We start from the raw sequence: 13,193 nt of genomic DNA, 5'->3' as shown, positions 1-13,193 counted from the left end.
CAAAACATAAGTGATCGGAGTCCGAGTCCATCAACATCTCCATTGCCTGTTACAACAGTATACCTCTTCATCTTTATATGATATTATGATCTACATTTTTTCTGATACTTGCCCCTTCATGCCGATCATCTTTGTCGCTTTGATTACGTACCTGCAAGTACCGTAACTCATTCAGTAGATGCACAAAGGCCTTCCTTACCATATCACATTTAAAACATGGATTGCTGGAAATACTTTCCATTGGTGGGGAAGCGTTTTCTCCTAATTGACAAGATAACTCATCAATGGTGGGGAAAAAGTTAATGTGATATAACGTGATTTGACTACCATTCTGGCTGCAGCATTTTGCACGATTTGAAGATGCTCGATAAATGATTGGTTAGCTCCATAGTAGAGTGAGTTGCCATAGTTAAGGTGAGAAGTGATAAGTGCGTGAATTACTAATTTAAAGTTTCTTAAACAAAGAACAGGTTTGATTTTTGCGACATGTTGTAGAAAAAAATCATAGAAATCACTTGGACCAAACATTATAACAGAATAAATTATAGAAAATATGTGTAAGTCAAATTTGTCCTATACATGATGTCCTATGCCATACCAGGAAACACGAGACATCTGCCAGAACTGTAGATCAAAAGCCAGATTTAAATATTAGGCCAACAGATTTACCAACCCATAGAAATTTCCATCTCCAGTGGCGCTTCTTTGAAATTGAGCTCTCATGCTTATTTGCCCTGTTTAGTAATGGCCCCAAGGCTATGAGTGTTTCTTTAACAAAAGGCCGCATTCTAGGAAAGCTAATAATTCTGGGTACTATGTCATCAATTTCTGTCAAAGGACATTCTCAATTTTAAGAATCTTTGGAAGACAGCTTCCATTCTTTCATTTGGCCCCTTCTGAGGGATACAATTGAGGGTTGTCCCTGAGAAAACATGATTAAAAATAAAGTGTATTTTAAACAATTTAATTTAATTGACAAGATGGCGCCGGTGCTGGCAGGCCGTCAGTCGCTACCGTGGATGCGCATTTTACCCGTTTTAATTGTCTTTTACATGTCTCAGTGTTTATTTTGCGTCTCCTTATTGTCTTACGATCGACTCGCTTTGCTAGATCTGCGCAGCTCATTTCTGGAAGCTATCCAAGCAGAGCCTACCCGTTTTGTTTTTGAGCCGTGTGGCGTCCTGCCGTTGGAGATTTGGAACTGTTTCTGCCACTGGACTGCTGACCCTAAACGGAAAAAACGGAAAAGGAAACGGGGTAGGCGGGCTGGTCTCCTGGTTAGATGGAAACTTCACGTTAAATCGGGCTGTATACCCCGTGCGTCTGGCCCGGCATGGAAGGCTAACTGGCGCTCAATGTGCACAGGATTCTCACCGACTACGCGCCTTCGCTGGCTTCACCCTGTTTTCCCAGACTCGATGCCCGAGCTTCGATGGACGTATCCCTCCCTCATTACATCAGCGCGGCCTACCGGGTTTAATTTGGATAACCTCCGTCGATTATGCAGAGCTCCAGTCTCACCCTGTGGATCTATATCTTCTCCGAAAATGGCGCTGATCAACGCGCGTTCTTTGACAAATAAGACTTTTTTACTAAATGACTTTTTTCTCTCTCATAAGTTGGACTGTCTATTCATCACAGAAACTTGGATGCAGGTAGGAGATTTGTCTCCCCTCTCTGATCTTGTTCCTAACGATTGTTTGTTTTTTAATTCTCCCCGACTCAATGGAAGAGGAGGTGGATTAGTGACTATCCTAAAAAAGCCAATACACTCACGCTGTCAGAAAATTTCGGTCAGAGACTTTTCTAGCTTCGAAGTTCAGCTTATAAGCCTCGAGTGGAACAGCCCTATTTTGTTTGCGGTATTATATCGCCCCCCTCATATGACTCAGCACTTCATTGCCGACCTGACGGAGCTTATAGGGTTTATTACCACAAAATACGACCGTTTCGTTCTTCTTGGTGACTTTAATGTCCACGTCTGCTGTCCTCAAAACTCCCTGTCAAAGGAGTTCTTGATTTTAATAGACTTGTTTAACCTTACACAATGGGTGAATGAGCCCACCCATCTGCAGGGGCACACGCTGGACTTAATACTCACCTATGGGCTTTCTGTCGCTGAGCTTACTATCTCTGACACAATGATATCGGATCACAAACCAATTATTTTCTCCCCCTCTCTACTACAACTGTCTGTTTTAAGGTTTCACGTGTTTATTCTACACACTTTCAATCGGATTTTAATTTTTTATTCAACAATCTGACTGCTCAGTGGTCTCTGGATGAATTTGAATCTGATTTGAACGTTTTCCAACAATTTGAGCTACTTCAAAACACATGGACTATAACTTTAAATGAGACTGCTCCGTTTAAAGTTTTTAAACCCCTTCACACAAAACTTGGAAAGTGGTGTACTACTGACACTCGCTCCCTGAGGCAAGCATGCAGAAAAATGGAGCGTAAATGGAAGAAAGACAAGCTGCAATCATCATTTGATATGTTTAAACTTTCACTGACAGCGTACCAGGCTGCGGTTAAATCTGCAAAAGCGGCTTATTTTTCAAATATGATTCTCTGTAACAAAAACAAACCCAAAGTTTTATTTTCTGCTATTGACACATTACTTAATCCTCCTATAAACCCCATACCTAACCCCTCAGACGAACTATGTGAAGGTTTCTTGAGCTTTTTTACTGATAAAATCACACATCTAAGGTCTCAGGTGGCCATTCCTTGTGCTATCTTACCAACGATAGCTGATTCCCAGACCATCTGTGTATGGGAAAATTTTGAGCTCGTCTCACTCCAACTTCTGTCTGAGATTATTGATTCTCTTAAACCCTCTTTGTGCCCTTATGATGTTATTCATCCTCGATTTTTGAAATTAATTTTTGAGTCTGTTGGCCCTACGCTGCTTATCTTTATTAACAACTGTCTGGCCACGGGTGTGATCCCTCCTGCTTTGAAACAAGCAGCTGTCACCCCCTTGCTCAAGAAGCCCTCTCTTGATACGTCTATAAAGAGTAACTTCCGTCCTATTTCAGTTTTACCATTTATTGCAAAGGTATTAGAAAAAATTGTGTTAAAGCAGTTCCAATCTTTTCTCAGCACTTGTCACATCTCTGAATGCTTCCAATCGGGGTTTAAACCGCTCCACAGTACCGAGTCGGCCCTATTAAGGGTTCTGAATGACATCCTGATCACCACTGATTCTGGGGATTCTGTGATTTTAATTCTTCTTGATTTAACTGCAGCTTTCGATACTATTGACCATCAGCTGCTTTTATCGAGATTAAATGAATTTGTGGGTCTAAAAGGTCAAGTTTTAAAGTGGTTTTATTCGTATTTAACTGACCGTTTTTTTCTCAATTAAAATTGGTAATTGCAGCTCCTCTGCTGCTAGTCTTAAGTGCGGCCTTCCACAGGGCTCAATTTTATCTCCGCTGCTTTTCTCTCTTTATCTGCTTCCGTTAGGCGCAATTTTGAGAAAGCACGGGGTTTCGTATCATTTTTATGCAGATGATACCCAGATCTACCTACCATTGAAAAGAAATGATCCCTCTAATATGGCCACACTTTTTAGATGCCTGGATGAAGTTAAGACCTGGTTGTCAACCAACTTTCTATTTCTTAATAACTCTAAAACAGAGGTCATTGTATTTGACCCTTCAGTTACCTCTAATATAGACACCTCGTGTCTGGATGATCTGGCTGTCTACCAAACACAGTGTGTTAGAAATCTTGGTTTTTTTATTAGTCTCCAAGCTTTCTTTAGAAAAACAAGTGTCTTCAGTAGTCGCCTCTAGTTTTTTCCAACTCCGTTTACTCTCTAAAATTAAAGCTGCTTTGCCTGTGCAAGCACTTGAGATGGCGGTCAATGCTTTTATTGTGTCACGATTAGATTATTGTAACTCCTTATATAGCGGCATTTCGAAATCCCAACTATCCCGGCTTCAATTAGTTCAAAATGCTGCAGCTAGATTTCTCAGAAATGGCCGCAAATATGATCATATTACCCCTCTTCTACGTGGCCTCCATGGGCTACCTGTGCAATACAGGATTAACTTTAAAATCATTCTGTTTGTATACAAATGCCTTCATAACCAGGCTCCTCCCTACCTATCAGATTTGATTAGTCAATATAAACAACCCAGAGAACTACGCTCCAGCTCGCAATGCTTGCTTATTGCCCCTGCTGCCAGATTAAAACGCAGAGGAGATAGAGCATTTTCAATTATAGGCCCTAGTTTATGGAATAGTCTTCCAAGCTATATAAGAGCTGCACCTACCCTGAGCACTTTTAAATCTTTACTAAAAACGTATCTATTTTTCTAGGCCTATGGAATTTAGCTGAACTTTTTTTTTTTTTTTTTTTTTTCATTTTTAATCGCCATGAGTTATTCTTTGCACTGCTACAAGTGATTTCCCTATTAATATGACCTTTAATCTGTCTGCTGTATTAGATCTTATTGATTTGAGTTTTTAATTGTCTGCTGTGATACGTTTTTGTATTTTTGTAATTGTTGCACTCAGTCAACTGACGGGTGATGCTCTGAGTTCTGTCAACTGACATGAATTAAGGAGGCAATGGTGGACCTCATACTGATGAGGTGTTTTATTATACCATGATTTAAATTAGCTCTGTGTCTATGTTTTCTATTTCCCTGTCATTTATAAATGTGGTTTTATTGTTGATGTCTTGATCTGTTGCCACTATGGAAAGCACTTTGGGCAGTCTTGAACTGTGAAAAAGTGCTATAGAAATAAACGAACTTGAACTTGAATATAATATTTAAATAATTATGTTAGTAGTAAAACAATACGGATACAAACGGGGCAAAAAATGCGTTGTACACTTACCAGCCACTTTATTAGGTACACATGTCTAACTGCTCGTTAACGCAAATTTTTAATCAGCCAATCACATGGCAGCATCTAAATGCATTTAGGCATGTAGATATGGTCGAGAAGTTCTGCTGTAGTTCAAACCGTGCGTCAGAATGGGGAAGAAAGGTGATTTAAGTGACTTTAAAGTGCCAGACGGGCTGGTCTGAGTATTTGAGAAACTGCTGATCTACTGGGATTTTTATGCACAACCATCTCTAGGGTTTACAGCGAATGGTCCGAAAAAGAGAAAATATCTAGTGAGTGTCAGTTCTGTGTGCACAAAAATCTTGTTGATGCCAGAGGTCAGAGGAGAATGGCCAGACTGGTTTGAGCTGATAGAAAGGCAACAATAACTCAACCACTCGTTACAACCGAGGTATGCAGAAGAGCATCTCTGAACGCACAACACGTCGAACCTTGAGGCAGATGGGCTACCGCAGCAGAAGACAACACTGGGTGCCACTCCTGACTGCTAAGAACGGGAAACTGAGGCTACAATTCGCACAGACTGGTTTCTTGAACATGACAATGAGTTTACTGTACTCAAATGGCCTCCACAGTCACCAGATCTTAACTCTTTCCCCGCCATTGACGAGATATCTCGTCAATCAAGAGAAAACGCTTCCCCGCCAATTCCGTCTTTCCACAATATTCCGCAACTTTTTAAAATCGGAAGTATTGCCCTATGGCAAGCTGCTGCATGTCTGTGTCTGTTTTAAAGATCGCTCTGAATGGGATCTCTATGAAAAGTCCGTCACAAAAATGGAATTATCTCTGCTTTTTGCTCAAAATGTGGTGTTTTTGCAGAAACCTACCCATATTCAAAAGCTGATTACAAAAGAACTACTGAAGGTAGGATGAAATGGGTTTTTTTGGTTTGAAAACAGAGGGTCTGTTCTTTCATTTGGTATATTGTATGTTTATATATTTGAAGAAGAACATTTTCTGGAAGGCATTAAACTTTTGTGAAAATCATGAAAAACGCTGGCGGTGAAAGAGTTAATCCAATAGAGCACTTTGGGATGTGGTGGAATGGGAGATTCGCATCATAGATGTGCAGCCAACAAATCTGCAGCAACTGCGTGATGATATCATGTCAATATGGACCAAAATCTCTGAGGAATGTTTCCAGTACCTTGTTGAATCTATGCCATGAAGGATTAAGGCTGTTCTGAAGGCAAAGGGGCCAACCGGTGAGAATAAGTTTAGAAACATTCTGAGTCCCCTCGCCCTTACCTCTGCATATGTAATGATATTAACAGTTTAATGGTACATTTTAATATCTAACATTTATAATGTGTTTAGAAACAACTCTCTGAAATGTCTTTACACAGAATTTAAGACTATAAGCACTGCTGTGTTAAAATACAGATTTATGACTGGTGTGTTGTTAGACGTTTGCATAACTTAGCGAGCCTTGTCCAACATGTTTTGTCCAAAAAGCCACTAGTTTTGTTTTATTCGTTTTTTTTATAAAAAAATGTGTTACATGTATTGTCACTACAGTGAGCAGGTAACACTTGATGTCACGGCAGTTTTCTTCTGTGCGTATATGAAAGCTGTGGGCTATTAAAACAAATTTTGTGCTCATTTGTACCTGTACCATATAATGGACACGCTTGTGACTTGACAGCAACAATGCTCTTTTGAATAAACACAATTTTAATACACAAAGCGAGAGTGACTATCCATGTAAGGTATGGAAGTAAGCCATTTGAATATCAAATATTCATTACATTAGTAATCATTTAAATTAATTATTGTGATACAGTGTGCTTATCCCTTTAAAATATTCCTCTGAAAAAAAGGGTGGGGTCATACTGAAGGAGTGCTGTAATACTAAGTTAGTACTAGTTTATATAACTGTAAGGGTGGATTCACTGTAATACTTGGTCATCTGAGGTGACACCAGAAGTGTATAGTTGTGTATGAATATAAAGAGTTTGGAAGACAGGATCCTACATTGAAGTAAGAAAGTATAATTTATTTGTGTTTATTTATTTGTGATCATGTTAAAATATATATATATTTCTACTAAACTTAGAAAGGTTGCACAAAATAGGTCAGTATATAAAACTTTGCCACATTAAATTAAATGTTTTATAAACTTGCAGTTACGGGCAGTGTTTGCAATACATAATACCACCACACATCGGTGTCTGTATATAAAGTATGTCTGTATGTAAGAGAAGAAATTAAATTGTGAAAAATACATCCTTCATAATCTGTTAAATATTTGATGTCACTAACCTAAACAACTTTCATCCAGTACTGCTTTTTCATTACACTTGAGTTTATTTTGAATCACAAAAATAAAAACCTGTGCCTGTATGTAAATTTGAAGCGTAGTGTTCTCATTTACCACAGCCCTTTCTTTCAACACTGTGCTACAGAAAATCATTTCATAATTTAATTCTTAATCTTACTTTTCATGTGCAGTGATAGTGAAACATCAGAGAGGAGCTGTGACAGCAGTTATGAACATGAGTTTGTTTGTGCTGCTTCTGCTGTCAGGTTGGTATCATCAAAAATCTGTTTTCACAAGTATATGTGGGCACATATTCAGATCTTCGAACTGATTTTAAAGTTACAAAATGATAACACAAGAAAATACAAAATGCAGTTTTTTTTATAAATTTTTTTATTTATTAAAGGAATAGTTATAAACATTCCTCAAAATATCTTCCTGCTTGTTTATTAGAACAACAACATTTATACATGTTTGTAACAACATGAGGGTGAGTAAATGATGACAGAATCGAGGGGCAACCTTCCGATCTCAAAACCAATACTGAAGTGATTCATCGACTGGCCCCTTGAGGTTGGCTCCAAAAGGGAGTCAATTCCCATAGACCTCCATGTTAAAATGCCCAAATATACAGTAGAAAATAATATGTTTACAGCCTGGTACAAAGTGTTTTTGGTCTGTATAGCTAAATTTGCACTTCATGACAACTGTGAGGGGGTTGAATTTTTTTTATAACTCATCCGTTTAAATTATATGTGACCTGATCCAGCAAAATGAGTCACAGTGACCCAAATTTCAAAATTGAGATTTTGGTATCATCAATGGAAAGAGGAGCTTTTATCATAAGCTTTCAAATGATATCCTAGTCAAAGTCATACCTTGAATGGTTTTAAAGATATAGACATTTGAATTAAGGTTGTCTGTCCTCTTTTTCCAACTGAAAACCTGAGAAAAACGCCTTTAAAGTTTTTTGCCCGTTTTTTGTAGATATCTTTCTAAATCCATTGCATTTTTAAAGGGATAAATGATTTATTTTACAGCTTAATTTGACCAAAGACATTAATATTAATGCTATTACAGTTAACCAAGAAACAAGCTTATAAATCAAACAGAATGATGTTTATTGAAAATGTGAAGAAACAGAAAGGTTTCTATGATGGTTGGGGTTTGAGTTAGGGGGAGGGAATAGAACATTACGTCTATGGAATGTCCCCACAAAACAAGGAAACCAGAATGTGTGTGTGTGTGTGTGTGTGTGTGTGTGTGTGTGTGTGTGTGTGTGTGTGTGTGTGTGTGTGTGTGTGTGTGTGTGCGTGCGTGCGTGCGTGTTTGTGTGTGTGTATGCGCGTGTGAGAGAAATTGAGAGAGGCAGAGAGACAAGCAAAAAGAAAACAAATAATGCTTGCCTATGCAATCATATCTTTTGTGTAGGTTAGTTGACAATAACAGTGTAAACAATTCAAAAATGAGTTAAATAGGAGAGGAGAGTGCTGCGAGACTGACAGGAGGATGGCTGGACCAGATTTCTTAATTGGCTCTAAAACAAGTGTAACACCATGGGCCCTATCTTGCACCCAGCGCAATTGACTTTGTCAGTGACACATGTATCATTTCGTATTTTGCACTGGCGCACAGCGGGTTTTTCCCTCCACAGACGCACGTCGGCAAACTAGGGAATGAACTTGCGCTCCCTGGGCGGTTCAGCGCAAAAAAGGAGGCGTGCTCCGGCGCAAACCATCTCTTATGCTATTTTGCAGTTTCAAAAAACAATTGCGCTACTAACCAAAAAAAACTAGTCTAAAGTCAGTGGCGCGTTGCGCGTGGTTCATTATGCTATTTTAAGGGCGCATGCTTGACCATAATGTATAGCGTGCACAACGCACATTGCTTATCTAATCTACACAGATGCAACAGTTATTTTTGCAAATTATAAATTGTTACAATAAAAAATATAAGATAAGGGAAATCATTAAATCATAAATTGTTACAATAAAAAAATATTAATACATGAGATAAGGGAAATCATTGTGGTGAGCATTGTGGTGATAGTTTTTATTTATTGTGTGGCTGCGTTAAAAAATTCTCATGCAAATAACGATTAAAATATTTTCATAAGTTTGTTGTGTGGCTGTATTACGTTTATTTTATCTAAATAATAATTCAAATGTTTTCATAACCTTCATGTATGTGAACTTGATTTGTAAGTGTACTTTGGGGTTGGACCTTGCTTGCGTTTCTTGTGTCCGATTTCAAAGCCCCCAAACCCTTTCAGCGGTGAGGGTGGACGCAGCGATGTCCTCCTGTGTGCCCGGCGTGCCCGATTTATGCTGGCAAGCTTGGGATCCCCCTGTCTCCTGACATCATTGTAGTGCTTGGCGCAGCTGATGAGACAATTGCGGCTATTTCCTCTCACTCCTGTTTAACCTACGCTGATTTGGGCGGGTTTCTCCCATCCCCATACAAAACAACTTCTCTGTCTTTGACTGCTCTTACAAGAACGTCGGTCTCCTCGGCTGTGAACCGCTCCTGGCGTGCGCCTGTTAAATCCGTCATAATAATAGCAACCCGCCATGGAACTTGCGCCCTTGCGTTTAAAGGGAATGTTGGATAGCGTTCTGATTGGTTTATTTGACGTTACGCCCAAACCACACCTATGAATAATGAACCTACTTCAGACCAACCCCTTATTGATATGCGCCTGGCGCAAGACTCATTTCTCCCGCCGGGAAAATAGCAACTGCGCCCAAGATCCGCCCACAAAGTCACATGCGCTTTGCGCTTCGCACTTGCGTTTCAGATCGTTAAAATAGGGCCCCATATTTGGAGAGATAGTGACGTTTCAGGGGATACCCGGAAAAGGCTCGGAGGTGATGAGAGGATTTGAGAAAAGCAATTCCAGCGAATAGTAAAACTGTTTCAACTTTAATAGTCATTTAAACACCTTAACTCAATTATTTGGACTACGAAACTTTGGGAGTTTATTAATTAGCTAAAAATATTTTTTTTGATAATTTCATTGTTTTTCCACATTATCGGCTCATATCTTAAAATAGAACGTTGCGACTTCCGACTCATTTCGCCAGAGCGGGTCACATATTAAAGGGGGGGTTTAATGGTATTTCAAGCATTCTGACTTATTAACACAGTTATAGAGTTGTTTCCTCATGCTTAACGTAGGCAAAGTGTCAAAACCGCAGTTGGGCGTGTTTCAGAGTATTTCTGTGCCGAATGCACTTCGCCAGGGTTCGTACAAGTTCCGGCTAGTTTTTTTCGATTACAGTTCTAACTGACGTTTCAGGGGTTTTTGATACGTATCACTTCTTTATATGGGCTTCCGCCGGAAAACTTCCCCCGGAAAACCCCGCCCAGCCGTCAGTCAGCAGGAGACGCTAGAGGTTGCTAACAGCTTATCACGCCACTCAGCTTTGTTTAATTTCAAAAGTCAACAATGGCACAAGAAGAACTGTGTTTTTGGATGTAAGGAGAAGACATCCAGCCTTATGGAAACAATGGATATAGTTTATTATCCGGATTAGCAGCGGAGTTTTGCGTGTGTGTTTGATGCTGGGGATTTTCAGAACCGGGTCATGACGAGTTACACGTGGTAAGTAAGACTTCTGTCTTATGTTGGACATAGGCGCGTGTATATTATATAAATGACACGAACATGTAGTGAATCATAAGTTAAAACAGTGTTGTATAGTGTTGCATGACTCGTACTCGCTCCTCCTGCGGTAGTATCTCCTCCTTCTTCATTTTTTCGTACGTTATCGGAAAGATTCGGTAAAGCTAATCTTTCTTTTATAAATCTGATTAAACTAAAGACTCTTCAGAGATATAAAGGATGTCATACTACTCTATAGGTACTCCAGATTAACATCAGAAATGCAGAAACAGCGTGTGTTACGTGAGCTTTAAGCCTAAGACTGCATAATTAAGGGCGTGGCAGCTTGAGTGACGGTTGAACAGCCACTGCTGTCACTAGAATCGAGCTAGGCGGACGTGGTTTCAGCAACCAGACACCTCAGCTTTACCCACACCCTGCCTCTTTACCCATATTTGGTTTTCCATGTGTGATTCGCTGCGACGCGTGGCCAAGATGTCGACCACAGGGAGCGTCTACTTTAAAGGGATACTTCACCGATTTAGCATTCAGCTTTGTATCTGTAGAAACCCGGCAGTATTACTGAATGACCATGTTTCCCTCCATCATTTCCCCCTGAGAGGAGAGATATCTGCATTTTGGTTCTGCAAAAAAGTCCTCCGATGATGCAAAAATCGTCATATTACATCATCGGAGGACTTTTTTGCAGAACCAAAATGCAGATATCTCTCCTCTCAGGGGGAAATGAGGGAGGGAAACATGGTCATTCAGTAATACTGCCGGGTTTCTACAGATACAAAGCTGAATGCTAAATCGGTGAAGTATCCCTTTAAGCTTCAAAAACTTCACAAATCTTCACAAACCAATGGGTGACGTCACGGACACTACGTCCATATTTTTTACAGTCTATGGACAGAATTTAAATTTTTTATGTGAACTGGCCCTGTGTGAAAAAGAAATTGCTCCGTAAACCTAATAACCGGTTGTGCTTTCCTACAGTTAGTCAAACTGGCAAAGAATCTTACACATTGCTGTCAAGCAATTTTGTCCCACTTTTTTTGCAGAATTGTTTTATTTCAGGCAAACTGCAGGCTTTTTAGTATGAACAGCCTGTTTAAGGTCATGCAACAGATCCCTTCAAGGTTTGTAAACATTGAATGACTATCGAGTGCGCGTTCAGCATGGGGTCAAACTGTTCATCCCATTTAGGCTTTCTAGTTTAATCTAACAGGGCTGAAAATTATGACTTACCTGAAATGAAGTGAGCACTACAAACACAAGCCTCTTTGATCTTTGCATTGTCCCCGTCTGCACGTTTAATTGTTTGCAGCCACAGATGTTTTTTTTTTTTTTGAGATTCTGCAGGAATCCCGAAAAACTTAACGGCAGACCTGGTGCGATTTTCAAAGCCCACGACGCAAGTAGGCATTTTTGACGATACCAAATAATACGCAACTCAATCTGCTGTAATGACTTTTCTGACCCCAACATGCGCAGTGGTGCGCAACCGCCTGTGACGTGAACTGTGAAGGGGTCTACAGCATCCCTATCATATTTAAGTCCGGACATTGACTAGGCCACCCAAAAAACCCTTGATTTAGCTTTTTTTAGCCATTCAGAGGTGGACTTGCTTTTGTGTTCATATTTTCACGTCAGGATTTTGTGGTAGATCAAAGAATTCATGGTTCAATCAATTAGGGCAAGTCGTCCAGGTTCTGAAGCCCCAGGCCCCAAACCATCACAATACCACCACCACCATGTTTGATTGTTGATATGATTGTTTATGACATGCTGTGTTAGTTTAACACCAGATGCAATGGATGCACACCTTCCAAAAAGTACTGTTTTTGTCTTATTAGGCCACAGAATATTTGCCCAAAAGTCTTAGAGATCATCAGATGTTTTTTGGCAAATATAATATATGAGCCTTTTTGTTATTTTTGGTCAGCAGTGGTTTTCACCTGGGAACTCTCATATGGAAGTAATTTTTGCCCAGTCTTTCCTTTTGTTAAATTATGAACACTGACTATAAATAAGACAAGTCAGCCCTGCAGTTTCTTAGATGTTGTTCTGTGAAGTGCTTCTCGGGTGTAGACGTGTGTAAATACCTCCGGTGCTCTTCAGTAAAGGGATCCACATGTATCTTGAAATTAGGGTCTGAGGAAATGGGTTTTAACATGGTTTGCTGGAATCTCAAAGCCTTAGAAATGTGATTTAAGCCGTACTGTGTTTTAATCTCATCCGAATCAGCCATTTCTGTGTTTTTCTCTGATGACCTCCGCAAGAATTTCACAGCAATTTACCTACTCTAAGAAATTAAACCCTGCCGGATGCTAATATTTGTGTTTACTCGTAACATCTTTTGAAAACACTTTTTGTGTTTTGGCCAACGTGATCTGCCATAAGGTGTTACTAACATGTGTATTTTGTACGTCCTGAGTCCCATTCATTCAG

Source organism: Misgurnus anguillicaudatus, chromosome 2 (assembly GCF_027580225.2).
Source record: "Misgurnus anguillicaudatus chromosome 2, ASM2758022v2, whole genome shotgun sequence".
Classification (NCBI taxonomy): Eukaryota; Metazoa; Chordata; class Actinopteri; order Cypriniformes; family Cobitidae; genus Misgurnus; species Misgurnus anguillicaudatus.
Note: the sequence above shows the minus strand (reverse complement) of the source record.